The sequence below is a fragment of the Haliotis rufescens genome, unplaced genomic scaffold, assembly GCF_023055435.1.
Source record: "Haliotis rufescens isolate VD_foot unplaced genomic scaffold, xgHalRufe1.0.p SCAF_127, whole genome shotgun sequence".
In the NCBI taxonomy this organism is placed as follows: domain Eukaryota; kingdom Metazoa; phylum Mollusca; class Gastropoda; order Lepetellida; family Haliotidae; genus Haliotis; species Haliotis rufescens.
Genome location: NW_025963810.1, coordinates 490,513 through 503,700, shown reverse-complemented (window position 1 = coordinate 503,700; position 13,188 = coordinate 490,513). Strand labels below are relative to the sequence as shown.

At 40.4% G+C, this 13,188-nt stretch overlaps 1 protein-coding gene across 10 annotated transcripts in view; it reads left to right on the top strand.

The window, feature by feature from the left end:
- LOC124124546 overlaps positions 1–12,477 on the top strand; it is an 88,916-nt gene extending 76,439 nt beyond the window's left edge. For all 10 annotated transcript variants that reach the window (XR_007220292.1, XR_007220296.1, XR_007220291.1 and 7 more), the window contains one exon: positions 12,193–12,477. The gene's annotated coding sequence lies outside the window, so the exon portion shown is untranslated. The remainder of the gene's footprint in view (positions 1–12,192) is intronic.
- The last annotated feature ends 711 nt before the right edge of the window (positions 12,478–13,188 follow it).

Below are 13,188 nucleotides of genomic sequence, written 5' to 3'. Positions count from 1 at the left end.
TCACGACATTGGACGTGTATGTAGGACTGATCACGACATTGGACGTGTATGTAGGACTGATCACGACATTGGACGTGTATGTATGACTGATCACGACATTGGACGTGTATGTAGGACTGATCACGACATTGGACGTGTATGTATGACTGATCACGACATTGGACATGTATGTAGGACTGATCACGACATTGGACGTTGATGTAGGACTGATCACGACATATGACGTGCATGTAGGACTGATCACGACATTGGACGCGTATGTAGGACTGATCACAACATTGGACGTGTATGTGGGACTGATCACGACATTGGACGTGTATGTAGAACTGATCACGACAATGGACATGCATGTAGGACTGATCACGACATTGGACGCGTATGTAGGACTGATCACAACATTGGACGTGTATGTGGGACTGATCACGACATTGGACGTGTATGTAGAACTGATCACGACAATGGACATGCATGTAGGACTGATCACGACATTGGACGTTGATGTAGGACTGATCACGACATTGGACGTGTATGTGGGTCTGATCACGACATTGGACGTGTATGTAGGCCTGATCCTGACATTGGACGTGTATGTGGGACTGATCACGACATTGGACGTGTATGTATGACTGATCACGACATTGGACGTGTATGTAGGACTGATCACGACATTGGACGTGTATGTTGGACTGATCACGACATTGGACGTGTATGTAGGACTGATCACGACATTGGACGTGTATGTAGGACTGATCACGACATTGGACGTGTATGTATGACTGATCACGACATTGGACGTGTATGTAGGACTGATCACGACATTGGACGTGTATGTATGACTGATCACGACATTGGACATGTATGTAGGACTGATCACGACATTGGACATGTATGTAGGACTGATCACGACATTGGACGTTGATGTAGGACTGATCACGACATTGGACGTGTATGTAGGACTGATCACAACATTGGACGTGTATGTAGGACTGATCACGACATTGGACGTGTATGTAGAACTGATCACGACAATGGACAAGCATGTAGGACTGATCACGACATTGGACGTGTATGTAGGACTGATCACGACATTGGACGTGTATGTAGGACTGATCACGACATTGGACGTGCATGTAGGAGTGATCACGACATTGGACGTTGATGTAGGACTGATCACGACATTGGACGTGTATGTGGGTGTGATCACGACATTGGACGTGTATGTAGGCCTGATCACGACATTGGACGTGTATGTAGGACTGATCACGACATTGGACGTGTATGTATGACTGATCACGACATTGGACGTGTATGTAGGACTGATCACAACATTGGACGTGTATGTAGGACTGATCACGACATTGGACATGTATGTAGGACTGATCACGACATTGGACATGTATGTAGGACTGATCACGACATTGGACGTGCATGTAGGACTGATCACGACATTGGACGTGTATGTAGGACTGATCACAACATTGGACGTGTATGTAGGACTGATCACGACATTGGACGTGTATGTAGAACTGATCACGACAATGGACGAGCATGTAGGACTGATCACGACATTGGACGTGTATGTAGGACTGATCACGACATTGGACGTGTATGTAGAACTGATCACGACAATGGACAAGCATGTAGGACTGATCACGACATTGGACGTGTATGTAGGACTGATCACGACATTGGACGTGTATGTAGGACTGATCACGACATTGGACGTGCATGTAGGAGTGATCACGACATTGGACGTTGATGTAGGACTGATCACGACATTGGACGTGTATGTGGGTGTGATCACGACATTGGACGTGTATGTAGGCCTGATCACGACATTGGACGTGTATGTAGGACTGATCACGACATTGGACGTGTATGTATGACTGATCACGACATTGGACGTGTATGTAGGACTGATCACAACATTGGACGTGTATGTAGGACTGATCACGACATTGGACATGTATGTAGGACTGATCACGACATTGGACATGTATGTAGGACTGATCACGACATTGGACATGTATGTAGGACTGATCACGACATTGGACATGTATGTAGGACTGATCACAACATTGGACGTGTATGTAGGACTGATCACGACATTGGACGTGTATGTAGAACTGATCACGACAATGGACGAGCATGTAGGACTGATCACGACATTGGACGTGTATGTAGGACTGATCACGACATTGGACGTGTATGTAGGACTGATCACGACATTGGACGTGCATGTAGGAGTGCTCACGACATTGGACGTTGATGTAGGACTGATCACGACATTGGACGTGTATGTGGGTCTGATCACGACATTGGACGTGTATGTAGGCCTGATCCTGACATTGGACGTGTATGTAGGACTGATCACGACATTGGACATGTATGTAGGACTGATCACGACATTGGACGTGTATGTAGGACTGATTACGACATTGGACGTGTATGTAGACTGATCACGACATTGGATGTGTATGTGGGTCTGATCACAACATTGGACGTGTATGTAGGACTGATTACGACATTGGACGTGCATGTAGGAGTGATCACGACATTGGACGTGTATGTGGGTCTGATCACGACATTGGACGTGTATGTGGCTCTGATCACAACATTGGACGTGTATGTATGCCTGATCCTGACATTGGACGTGTATGTAGGACTGATCACGACATTGGACATGTATTTAGGACTGATCATGTCTTTTTTCGCTTGTATTTGAGAAAATCAAATTGGATCAGAGTCTTTCTATGCTTACATTGTAACACCCTCAAAATACGTTATTGACACGTGTTATCGTGATACTTCTTCATTCGATGCAGAAAATGCTCGTCAATCACATAAACACTTTTGATATAATACTTTCTGTATCTCGCTTCAAGTGGAAGTTCTACAAGACGAATCTAACCCCGACTCTTGTTTGATTGATTTAAAGTAAGTGAATATATGAAACATGTACATATTAGATCACGTTTAAAGAGAGAGCATCGAGTGTGTGGTCCAGGCATCCCATCCACGTGACTCAAATACCTTTACGTTTCATCATCGGAGACACTTAAAAGTCGTCCTACTGCGCACGCGCCAGCACGTGCAGATGGCAGGGGTAAGTACCTCCTTACGGCCTCCTTACAACATTTCGCTGTAAATAACCCGGGAATGTCCTCAGACTACGCCAAGGTGCATCCTCCGCCCAGTTCTCTTCCAATTTCTATTACTTAAGTCCTCATGAAAAACACCACGATCAATTTCTCAGTGTCACAACACACAGTCAACATGTTTTCTAACTTAGAAACATCAATTTGTATTATAGTTACATCATGTCTACTTTAAACATCAAATTGCTCTCTGTATGCTTGGCAACAGGTTTAAAGAGAGTTTAACAGAGAATAGGGTGTAATGGTCTTCAGAACTCCGTTAAAAGAGTAAGAGGGGACGTTTCAGTTTAAAATCTTTCTTGGTTGGTGTTGAAAGGAAAGGGAAAACATTCATCTTAGAATGTTGTATGTGTCTCACGTCACGTTTCATTTCCTTATTTTATTCTAGTTTTCACTTTAATGTCCCATATGGCCTCAGTGGATACTCCATCTTCCTTCCTCTGGCATCAGGGTGAAGTACCATCAGTTTGGATGAGAGCTGTATTGGTACACCTGTGTTCATATAATTTAGAAATAATTTCACAAGAAGGCTAATCACAACTTTCATTTCAATTATATTAAATTGTTATTGACATACTTGAAGCTATTCAAGGGTTGCTTATTTTCTGAATGTGAATCGTTCAATTATGTGGGTATCATTTTGTTTCAGTTGCCACAATATTGCATTGCAAATATACAACATTGAATACAATCTACCTTTCAAACATTCGTTTTTTAATTTGGATTGGAAAATATATCTTTATCAAGAACATTATTCAAACTCCCGACTATTTCAAGTCTCGACTCCAACCTCTCAACTTACTGTATACACTCACGTTTGTTTGACTTAACAGCAATCAGAATATTTAGATTGGTGAATACATTCTGTCTGAACTGTTCATTTTAGCTTTAAACAGCACTACTACTTCCGTTTACATATATAAAGTATTTAGATACTGCTTCCTTTGAATCACAAGTTGAGATACAAGTATTAAGAGCCCTGTTAGTGATGTTTCAAATAAGCCAGTACACCTTTGTATGTCAAACATTTGAAACCGCTCTGTCCCTACCGCCATTGGACACATGTCATCGAAACACAAGGACTACAGTATAGAAATCGATGGTGTTACAAATACGTACATCACTCCACGTGACTTATAGGGTACAGAGGGGCGAACTCCTCCCCATCTCCCATTGCCCTCAGCTGACCGGACACATTAGCTATTGACCGTACTGACCAGTTGACTCACTTCCATCTACCGTCCTGGGTACAGTAACTGTTCCTCTTCACGGGGTTTACCTCGAACAAGGGGCATTGTGAAACTGAAATGAAAAGGTTGAATCTGATTGGACAAGATCATGGATATCTTTCTGACTTTTCACTGTTTATAAATGCGTTTGTTGATACACTTTTTCTCCCAATCCAAATTGGCTTGCCGAAATAATTACCGCATTAATTATAGTGTTTGAACACACAAAACACAGATGCCGTCATGAATTGTGTCATGACGTCACATCATTCCAGCGAGAAAGAGAGACAGCACTACGTACAGTTACTGATACCCTTTGTATTTTACAATGTCGGTAAACATGCGTTTTCAGATTTGAGGGTGATATTGATTATTCGAACGCCGTCGGTTCCTGGTGATTTTTTCTGAATACTCAACAACACTTGCAAATCTGAACACACACAATGTTTATCTCAGAGCATCAAGTATGCAGGGGCCATATACTTTAAGTTTGAAGACATCAGGATTCAATGTTTGGTTAACTACGGGAAATAAAACCCCAAACCCAATATGAATTTAGGCAGCGTGTAAACTGAATAATATTAACAAATAAGAAGACAAATACATAAAGAATAAAGTAAAATTCGAAATTTAATATTTTTTCCATGAAGAGGTACAACCTTGGACAAGTTCCAGATCGCGGTATAGCTTCACCGGAATATGAAAGGATAGGGCCGTGGAGTGAGTGAGTGAGTGAGTGAGGGTGGTTTTAGCTGTTTTATCATTATACCAACAATACCAAGGCAGACATCGGGAATGGGCTTCACAGAATGTACCTCTCTACGACCGTGGAGCAGGACCCAGCCCAAGTTGAAAATTGACGTTTCAAATCCGTTACCTCCGGCTCAGATTGGCTATATTTTTACGACCTCACGCAGATTTCTCCTTGTGTTTTGATACCATATGTTCATAATAACAGTGACTAAATAGGTAGTCACTGGTTGTACTTTGACCATAATCCCTCTTTTACATGTAACGTCATTAACTTATATCGTCATGAAAATAGATTTGGCACAGATTTCGAATACCAGAATGTATTATGTTAAAATGTGTTTTTCTGGACATTAGGAGAATATTTTTATAGTGTTTATTAAGACCCTGCAGCAAGGTTGGAAAGATATAATATTTACTTGTTGACATAATATCACCATTAAGGAGATTCTAGTGAACATATAATTGACTATAATTGCCTTACAGTTATTTTAAATTATTTTAAAGAAACGGTGTTCACAGCAGTCTATAGCCTGTATATATAATACTGACATTACTTCAAAAGATACATTTAACACATTTAAACTTAAACAGATAGAAGACAACGTTAACACGATTTATTCATCCTGTATATATATTTATATACTATATATATTTATAATATGACAAGATTGTTTATTTCAACATTTACGGTAATACGGACCTATAAATCCAAACACGGTATTAACAAACCTGGTGAAGAAGAAACGCAACATTACCTACAGCATCTTCAACACAGCGGGAGACTTTCCTATCTCAGTTGGAAGAGTTCCCTCCGGGCATGCGCATTATATAGCGGAACAAGAGAGAGCCGTGGTGTAGTGATTCGTGTAATAAGCTTTTGTTGCATGGCGGCTGTCGCTATTGACTGGCACAGAGCCCCTACAGTAATCCTCTCTTCACATCCAGAGCAGAGAGACACTTTAACTGGGTGGAGAAATTAATGCGTTTCAGTTCACGTGTTTGCTTTTTCCAATTTATTAATACGAAATAAGTCAAAGCAAACAAGTCCTGATTCACACCATGGATGACAAAATAGACACTGTATTGATTGTTGCGTTCTTTGTCTGGGGACAGGTAGAAACCTTTTTCATATAGTAAAAGGCCGCTGTCCTCTGTCAACTTTGAAATATTACCTGGCGTCTAGGTCAGGTGAATTCCTTCGCTGTATATCCACTACGTATTCTCGTTAATCAATGGAGCCTTAATTGTCATCACGTTGTGACGGCTCACAGGGCGAGAGTTAATGTCATTATATATTTTATAACGATCTTTATTCCCTGAGCGCTACAGGGGGATTGCATGTCAGGGGAATCTGGGTGCTCTGGCGCATCTATCTGTCGCCACAACGTTAAGGCACAATCGGAAGACAGCCCGTGTGCTTGTATTTGTTTAATGTATTGATGTGCTTAAATGTGCATTATACTTTGGTGGTTTAGTATAGGTGGGTCGAAAGTGTGTGTATGTGAGGCTGCCAACCCCCTTTTGGCACGTGGGATTCGGGTATCTATTTAGAGAGTATTCGGGACTAAGCAGTGTTGTAAGCGGGATGCAAAGACAATAACATTTGAAAACAAATAACGATGAACGTAAACATTTCCTTTATAATTAAGCATATCTTTTCGATATTTGTTTTCATTTATTTAACTTCCAGGAGCACCCTATTCTCAATGCTTTGAGATTTTTCTGAAGTTATATCCGGGATATCGGGGTGAGCTATTAAAAGGTATTCAGGATTCAAGGCAGGAGGGGGTTGGTACCCTCACTTGTCGCCTTTCTCCAGTGTGAGGCATGTGTCGACTTTCTATTGTGTCATGTATGTGTCGACTTTCTATTGTGTCATGCATGTGTCGACTTTCTAGTGTGTCATGCATGTGTCAACTTTCTACTGTGTCATGCATGTGTCGACTTTCTATTGTGTCATGTATGTGTCGACTTTCTATTGTGTCATGCATGTGTCGACTTTCTAGTGTGTCATGCATGTGTCAACTTTCTACTGTGTCATGCATGTGTCGACTTTCTATTGTGTCATGCATGTGTTGACTTTCTAGTGTGTCATGCATGTGTCGACTTTCTAGTGTGTCATGCATGTGTCGACTTTCTACTGTGTCATGCATGTGTCGACTTTCTATTGTCTCATGCATGTGTCGACTTTCTATTGTGTCATGCATGTGTCGACTTTCTATTGTGTCATGCATGTGTTGACTTTCTAGTGTGTCATGCATGTGTCGACTTTCTAGTGTGTCATGCATGTGTCGACTTTCTATTGTGTCATGCATGTGTCGACTTTCTATTGTGTCATGCATGTGTCGACTTTCTACAGTGTCATGCATGTCTATTTTCTACAGTGTTGCTGTATGTAATCCATTATTAATTACTTGCTTATAGTAGACGATTTGACGAGTAGAACAAAATAATATTCCATATTAAGTTTATATCGTCAGGTTATAGAACACTGTTTAACGCCAAATTCCCTTTGGCGTTACAATGATAAACCACAATGAGCTTGAAAATGATAGTTACTGATCGATATTTGAATAATTTTGTAGACTGCACAAATTGGCAATAATGCTACAGTTACTAACGTCATTTGTCATTGTGATAGTCTGGACCAAGAGAAGAGCAACCCACCCCTTTGATCATGCATTCTATACTGACATTAGAGGGATCAAATTACAATAGCTACCAGATATGCAAAGCCACATTATGAGGTGTGAGCGACATACATTCATACGACATCACGCATTCTATACTGACAATAGAGTGGTCAAATTACAATAGCTACCAGATATGCAAAGACACATTATGAGGTGTGAGCGACATACATTCATACGACATCACGCATTCTATACTAACATTAGAGTGAACAAATTACAATAGCTACCAGATATGCAAAGACACATTATGAGGTGTGAGCGACATACATTCATACGACATGTTATTAATAGTGCACGTTTATTATCAAAACGCTCGAACCTTAGGGTTATTCAAACACGAATATTTGTATGTAGGAAGCCTATTAGTGACACAGTGTCATCTACGTAGATGAAAGTAGTATCTTCGTAGATGTAAGTCTCATCTACGTAGAGGAAAGTAGTATCCTTGTAGATGATACAAAAATGACTGTGGCACTAATACGCTTCCATAGAAAAGCCGAAACTGCAGTGACAGATTAGAGTGCTTAGAATGTGTGATGCGTGACTCGTCTGTTTCGCGAACGCCCGGTGTCAATGTTGTAGCATCACAATGGTTATTATGTGCAGGTATTTGAATCTGTATTGCGGAGTGAGCCTTGTGGTCAAAGCATGCGTTGGTGTCCCCCGTCATGATATTGCCAGGAAATGTCAAATGCGGCGTAAAATGCTACTCACCTTCTCATAATGTGGAGTACTGGTGATTAGCTGGGTTAAAACACACTTTTACACCCCTCATGCAATATAACATCCCCATGGGCTTCAGCCTTCTCATAATGTGGAGTACTGGTGATCAGCTGGGTTAAAACACACTTTTACACCCCTCATGCAATATAACATTCCCATGGGCTTCAGACATCTCAGCAAACAAAACAACACATGGGTACAACGTTGTCACATCGTTTCTTGTTTGTTGTGATGATGAATGTTAGAAAATAACATAGCCACAACATTAAATATGTGTTTTGTTATGTTGCTGCAAGGTTATGGTGGACGACGTGTAACGTTACCAAAACACATCCCTGCAACATTCCCTCAACATTGCATTATCATATTCATGATGCTATATGTTCATACTATTATTCATAATTGACATGACCCGTGAAGATTCGGAGTAGAATAGGTCTTTAGCAACCCATGCTTGCTGTAATAGGCGACTATGCTTGTCGTAAAAGGCGACTAACGGGATCGGGTGATCAGGCTCGCTGACTTGGTTGATGCATGTCATGGTATCCCAATGGTGTGGATTGATGCTCATGGTGTCAATCACTGGATTGTCTAGTCCAGACTCAATTATTTACAGACCACCGTCATATAGCTGGAATATTGCTGAGTGCAGCTTTAAACAACAAACAAACAAAATCATAATTGACATACCAGTCAAATATTCTCATCTCTTCTTGACAAGAATCATAGTTATGAGATCGTGCAAATGTTTCTATTTAAATGCTGTTGACTTAGGGACTTCTTGTTCTCTGTTCAATGTTTATGACACATCAGTTAGGATTCAGCGATGTTGATTTTCTTTGCCGAGTTTGTCATTAGTGAATCAAGGGCGGGCAACTCTATATCACTATTTTGTGGTGTGATACTTTTGGATGATGAGGGTTACATCACTTCCTGTTTTAAATTATGCATAATCAGTATGTATACCACCTATTGTGGGTCAAGGGACATCGTCCGAACAAGTGGATTCTTTTATAACCAATTTCGAATGTAGGTAGGGTAATTACACTTCAAAAACATTCCAGAAACTATCATAAAAATGTAAACGTGTATACTAACGAGTAGCCGTGACATAGCGCGACGAGTCATATATTCGATCATGCGATGAAATATCGTGCTGAGATTTGCATAATTTAACAGTCAACAGAGGGTGTGGATTACGAGATTTACCGAAACCGCGATAATATAGAGAAGCGATACTATAAGGTCATACTAAACATCGTAATATTACCTTATCTTTTCGATCCAAAACTTCGTAACATTGTGTTTTCTGAGATTGTACCAATTTTGCCAATCAAACCTGAGCTGTCGACGTTACGAGCAGATGCTTTAACCACTTGACAACCCAACGTCCATTTCCCCGTTTTGAATATTAACCAAAATAAGCACTGCTCCTGTAGCACTAACAACAATGTATGACATACACGTATGTGTATCCAAACACCTGTAGCACTAACAACAATGTATGACATATATGTATGTGTATCCAAACACCTGTAGCACTAACAACAATGTATGACATACACGTATGTGTATCCAAACACCTGTAGCACTAACAACAATGTATGACATACACGTATGTGTATCCAAACACCTGTAGCACTAACAACAATGTATGACATATATGTATGTGTATCCAAACACCTGTAGCACTAACAACAATGTATGACATACACGTATGTGTATCCAAACACCTGTAGCACTAACAACAATGTATGACATACATGTATGTGTATCCAAACACCTGTAGCACTAACAACAATGTATGACATACACGTATGTGTATCCAAACACCTGTAGCACTAACAACAATGTATGACATACATGTATGTGTATCCAAACACCTGTAGCACTAACAACAATGTATGACATACACGTATGTGTATCCAAACACCTGTAGCACTAACAACAATGTATGACATACACGTATGTGTAACCAAACACCTGTAGCACTAACAACAATGTATGACATACATGTATGTGTATCCAAACACCTGTAGCACTAACAACAAAGTGTGACATACACGTATGTCTATCCAAACACCATATCATAGCATCTCAAGACGTTCTACATTTAAGATTCACAGAAAGAAATTTGGCTTCCTCTGTTTCCGTTTTCTATGATGTGGATGCTGAATGTAAGTTGTCGGTTCCAAGAACAGTTCCTTTGATACTTTGAAACAGCACGCGAGTCATCGATGAAAACATTCTCTTTTGATGCATAGTGTTTGTGTGTTTTAGATTTTTTCCTGAACAGTAGTGTAGCTTTTAAGTGCTTTGTTTAAAGCGGGTCCTAAGTTCTTTTCTGTGTCTACATTAATTAAAAAATATTTTCATTTTTTTAACTCTTTTTGACAATTCAACTGGTTATTTCATCTTTAGGCACCTACATTGTGTCAATATTGATTTTATTACATGTCAATACATGTCTTTATCCATGTGTTCTTGTCAACACAACCTGTGAGGAATGGGGAATAGAACAAGTTCTCAGAAAGCCTTGCTTGTCCTCCAGTACTACAAAATGGATTGGAGGTCAGGCTCGGTGATTTGGTTGATTGGAGGTCAGGCTCGGTGATATGGTTGATTGGAGGTCAGACTCGGTGATTTGGTTGATTGCTTGTCATTGTACCCCGACATAGTTGGATGTTGCTCACAACATCAACCACTGGTTTGTCTCGTCCAAACACGCACATTTACAGGACGTCTTTCTATGGTTGGAATATTCCCGACTGTAGGTGTGGCGTTATACAACACTCATTAACATATGTGAATTATATCGATTCTCAACTGCCTTGGTCCGCTTAAGCAATATCACTTTATACTCCTCCATTGTAAATTATTAATTAAAGGCGACAAAACCCTTTCCATATTCATAAGAAACATCTGCCAAAAGCAGAGTCGATTGTGCCGACAATATCATAAGGGTGTGTTTATGAATCACTATCAAACAGTGATGAAACCAGGTGTTCCTAACTCACTGGTGGCCCCCGTTACAAACACATGCAAGAGCAAGTCAATAGTTCCCCTGAATAAACACTATTATGAAAAAGTAATACAAAACGTCAGTCAACAATTTCCCTAAAGAGTTTTGAATGATCAACTTGTTAGGACAAGACTGTATCACCAATTTAGCGATTACCAAGGTTACATACATTCTAAACAATATAACCTGTGAAGGTCCGGGGCAGAATAGGTCTTCAGCAACCCATGCTTGCCGTAAAAAGCGACTATGTTTGTCCTAAGAGGTGACAAACGGGATCGGTTGGTCAGGCTCGCTGACTTCGTTGATGCATGTCATTGTATCAAAATTGTGTGGATCAATGCCCATGATGTCAATCACTGGATTGTCTGGCCCAGATTCGATTATTTACAGACCCCCTTCATATAGCTGGCATATTGCTAAGAGCGGAATCAAACAACAAACAAACAAAACATATGTTTGTTTATGTTTATATTTTTACTCGGGGCTTCAGAACCATTCATATCTTGCTTTTTAGTGTGTCAAGATGATTATTTAATGTAAAGTTGATTACAGTAGAGCTAGTGACCTACACTTCATGTGTAATTATTAAACAATGTTGATTTTGTCTGTTTCAGGACCATACTCTCTACCTGAAGACGTTTGACAAATGTCTAACAGTTGGGGAGAGCTCGTCTCTCCAAATGGCGACGTGCGATGGAAATTTGAATCAAAGATGGATGTTCGAGAAATCAAAATTTGAAAACCAACAGATAAACCGTCATTCATGAACACATTCATCATTCAGAACAGACGCCGAAATTCGCTGTGCAGAGTTGCGTCCCTTCGGCACGCCAGAAACCTATGATTGTGGGTTCGAATCCCGGTTCGCCTTGATTATGTCTTAGGTTTGTCAGCACCATACCCGTGCTCGTGGGTTTCACCGAAGTGGTAAACGTCCGAGACCTGCATCACTTCGGGCTTTCCTCCCACATTAAGCTGACACGCCGTGATATAACTGGAACACTGTTAAAAGCGGCCTTAAACCCGACTCACTCACTCACTCACTCATTCAAAACAGCTGATCTGCAATGCCCCATAGCACATAACTCATTTCATAGTCTTCCAACATTGATGTGTATCAGCCACATTAAGCTGACACGCCGTGAAATAACTGGAACACTGTTAAAAGCGGCCTTAAACCCGACTCACTCACTCACTCATTCAAAACAGCTGATGTGCAATGCCCCATAGCACATAACTCATTTCATAGTCTTCCAACATTGATGTGTATCAGTCCTGAAAATGTAACACCAAAGTATATTATATATTATAATTCTAAGTAACTACTTCCTTGGGACTAATAAAGAATTAGATTGCTACCGAATGATCTTAAATGATCTTGTGATATCGGTTTCACACACTTGGCGCCAACAGGCTTTTGTCCTTACTCCCCAAACTGTGGCGAATCAACCATATCTACTACTACATCTTGCTCAGAACAACAAGGTCCATCGTATAAATCACCAGAATTTTCAAATTGGAATGATCAAGGCTGTACTGCTTTAGTTTAACATAGCATGTGTCAAGGTGCAGTCTTTCTAATGTCACGCATGTTGAAAATAATTATGTTT